Genomic DNA, 3,884 nt, shown 5'->3' on the forward strand with positions numbered 1-3,884 from the left:
TCTCTCTCTCTCTCTCTCTCTCTCTCTCTCTCTCTCTCTCTCTCTCTCCTCTCTCTCTCTCTCTCTCTCTCTCTCTCTCTCTCTCTCTCTCTCTCTCTCTCTCTCTCTTCAAATTTTCTTGTGCATTTCTTCTTTTGTATATTTTAGTAGACAGATTAACCACATCGTATGATGAACTGTTGCAGTGCATGGCCCGCAAAAGAGGGCATGCGAATTGGACACCTAAACATAAATCATGCCAATAATAAGTTAGCAGACATCTCGTCAATCCTTTATAACTCTGGTAAACCTTTTCATATTTTTGGATTGTCAGAGTCTTGGCTGTCGAGTAAGTAGCAGACTCTGAGCTCACAATCCCGGGTTATGTCACTTTACGCAGAGATGCACAGGCACAGACAGAAACTGGAGTATTACTTTATATCAGTGATTCCATAACTTTTACACGCCTTACCCACCTAGAGCAACACCATGTTGAATCAGTGTGGATAGAAGTAAAATTGAAAAGAGCCCCAGCGATACAACTTGGTTTCTGCTACAGGAACCTATCTGAACGAGTGAACTGGAGGGATAATCTCTCTTCTATGTAAGACGCAGTTTTACTCGAGGGAAAAGAAACAGTAATTCTTGGTGATTTTAACATTGATTTACTTAAACCAAATAAGGTATGGTTGGATATATTTGAATGTTATAATTTATATCAGGTTGTGCAAACCCCCACAAGGGTAACAAACACTTCAAAAACGCTTATTGACCATGTATACGTATCTCATTCACACCATATAGCTGAAGTTTGTGTTCCAATACACGGCTGCAGCGACCATTACCCCGTGTGTGTCACCTGGTCCCGTAAAGGTGTAAAAGTCCCTCGAGCTGGTCACAAAACAATAACATATCGTTCGTTTTCAAAATTTAATGAGGAAGATTTTCTTGAGGATTTGTTGCACTCCCCACTTGAAAATGTTTATAATTTGACTGATCCGGACGAAGCTTTTGGATATTGGCATGATGCTTTTTTAAAGGTTTATAACAAACACGCTCCATTCAAAACGGAGAGGGTAAAGCATAAATTGAAACCAAAATGGTTTGATCAAGAATTGCAACAGGCAGCCGATTATCGCGATATTTTGAAAAAAAGAGGGCTGGAAAATGAGTATAGAGATCAGAGAAACAAAGTTACATCTATGAAGCGATGGAAAAAGAAAAAGTATTTTCAGAAACTTACATCATCAAAACAAAATTCTAAGTCCATGTGGAAGGCAATAAATGAGTTAACAAATAAACAATCAACATCCAAATGCTCTGTCGTTAAAGACATATCCTCCGAGGAACTGAATAAACATTTTTCTAACATAGCTGAGAAAGTCGTTCCCGAAGACAAAACTCATTTAAATGATTTGAAGGTTCTGACAGATTTTTGTGAATCTAAAAATATAATGTCGCAATTAAACATTCCATTTATTACTGTAACAGAAGTATGTAATGCACTCATGCACCTCAAGCAAACAGGAACCCGTGGAATTGATGGTCTGGGCAGGAGGATTCTTAAATTAGCAGCCCCTGTACTTGCTGATTCTTTAACTTACCTGTATAATCTCTGTATAGACAAGTGTTATTTTCCAGTTGTGTTAAAGCAGGCTAAAGTTATTCCACTTTTTAAGTCAGGGGCTAAAACAGAACCCTCCAATTACAGGCCAATATGTATTTTATCGGTTTTATCAAAGCCGTTGGAACAACATATCAACAAGTTTATTCTGTCACATTTTAACGAAAATGCTTTATTTCACCCAAATCAGTTCGGGTTCAGAACTCATCATTCATGCCACACAGCCCTTGTTTCTTTAGTTGATCAGTGGTTGAGCAAGATTAACGAAGACAAATTATGTGCTGCTCTCTTCGTTGACTTTGCTAAAGAATTTGATGTGATTCATCTTGGCCTACTTCTTAGGAAACTCGCGCTGTACGGCCTTAGAAATGATACAATATCGTTAATCAAGTCTTTTGTTTCTGATCGAGTACAAGCTGTGTGCGCCAACGGCTCTATGTCTAGCATGCAGTCGGTAGGTTATGGCATTCCTCAGGGATCTGTACTCGGCCCTCTTCTCTTCACGATTTACATTAATGACCTTCCCCTACAGATAAGCAGTAACAGTGAACTCTTTGCTGATGATACCACTATTCACAATTCCCACTCAAATGTGAAGGTATTGTCAAAACAACTTCAAAAAAGTGTTAACGAGCTTTTAGCGTGGACCGAATTAAACCACATGGCTCTTAATCGAGACAAAACAAAAAGTATGCTTATTACCACCAGACAAAAACGCCAAAACTTAAAATCTAAACTTCCACCTTTAACGATTGATAATCACATTGTTGAAGAAGTTAATAAACACAAAGTTCTAGGTGTTATTCTTGATAACGATTTATTGTGGACTGATCACGTTACAGAAGTTTGTAAAGTACTCTCCAAGAGGCTTTACTTGTTGTCCAGAATAAAACACTTCTTGAACAGGCATGGCAGGCAACTTTTCTTTAACGCTCACATTCAATCGATCATTGATTATGCGTCAACACTATGGGATTGTGCGAGTGCAAAAACTCTGAAACCTTTATTTAGTATACATAAAAGAGCAATCAAAGTTATTTTATTACAAGTCTCGGTTTCCAACGAAGACTATAAACTTTTAAACATTCTTCCTCCTAAAGCAAAACGCATGTACAATAAAGGCGTTTTGATGCATAAACTCATAATTGGAAGAGCGCCTGCACCTCTTTCTTCTCAATTCACTTCCCACAATTTAAGAGACCCGACAAAAATGTATGCTCCTCGGCCTCGTATAGATCTTTTTAAGTCCAGCCTACTCTTTTCGGGGACTAATCTTTGGAATTCACTTCCAAGCGGTCTCAAACATTCTGTCAATGCCAAGACTTTTAAAGACAGATATTTCTCATTCCTTATACATGGCACATTTCGTTCTCACTTAGCCTGAACATGTTTATTAATTACTGTGATGTTCTTAACTACACTTTAACATGGAATGTATGTATGTATGTATGTATGTATGTATGTATGTATGTATGTATGTATGTATGTATGTATGTATGTATGTATGTATGTAGGTATGTATGTAGGTATGTATGTGTTGGTGTGTCGGTGTGTCATGTGTGCAAGAAAAAAGGGTATGGTAGTTGTACATATATTACTTTAGATATTTTTATCATGGGTTTTATGAATTTTCTTCTCTTATTCTTTTATGATTATTAATTAATGACCTATTTGTGCTGATGACCAATTTAATTTCCTTTGTTGGATCAATAAAATGTTATGAGTTATGAGTTATGAGTTATAAATGTACCTAATTAATTTCATAACATGACTTATGTAACGATGCTACATTGCTATTACTTGCAACGTAGTTGCTTCATTGACTCCTCAGTTTCACGGATTTTTTCTTCCCTCGAAGTTTCACACGTTTTTTGTTGCTTGAAACAGTTTTCATTATACCGTTGACAATAATATGTCATGTTAGTTTGTATGTATATTTTTGTTTGTTTGTTTAGTCTGTTAATCGTTTGCTTGTTTGTCGTTTGTTTTTATTACTTCTTTAATTGATATTCCAACATTTTTAAAACGTATTATCTTTAGATTAAACCCTCCCATGGGCGAGGGATGGATGTAAAAAAGCACCTGCTTGCTTATGCCATTACCCTCGTAAATAAAGAATTTGTCATTGTCATTGTCATTGTCTCTCTCTCTCTCTCTCTCTCTCTCTCTCTCTCTCTCTCTCTCTCTCTCTCTCTCTCTCTCTCTCTCTCTCTCTCTCTCTCTCTCTCTCTCACTCTCTCTTTCTCTCTCACGGTTCTGTGTAGATGGCTGTCTGTGTAAA

This window comes from Littorina saxatilis, linkage group LG2 (genome assembly GCF_037325665.1).
Source record: "Littorina saxatilis isolate snail1 linkage group LG2, US_GU_Lsax_2.0, whole genome shotgun sequence".
Lineage (NCBI taxonomy): Eukaryota > Metazoa > Mollusca > Gastropoda > Littorinimorpha > Littorinidae > Littorina > Littorina saxatilis.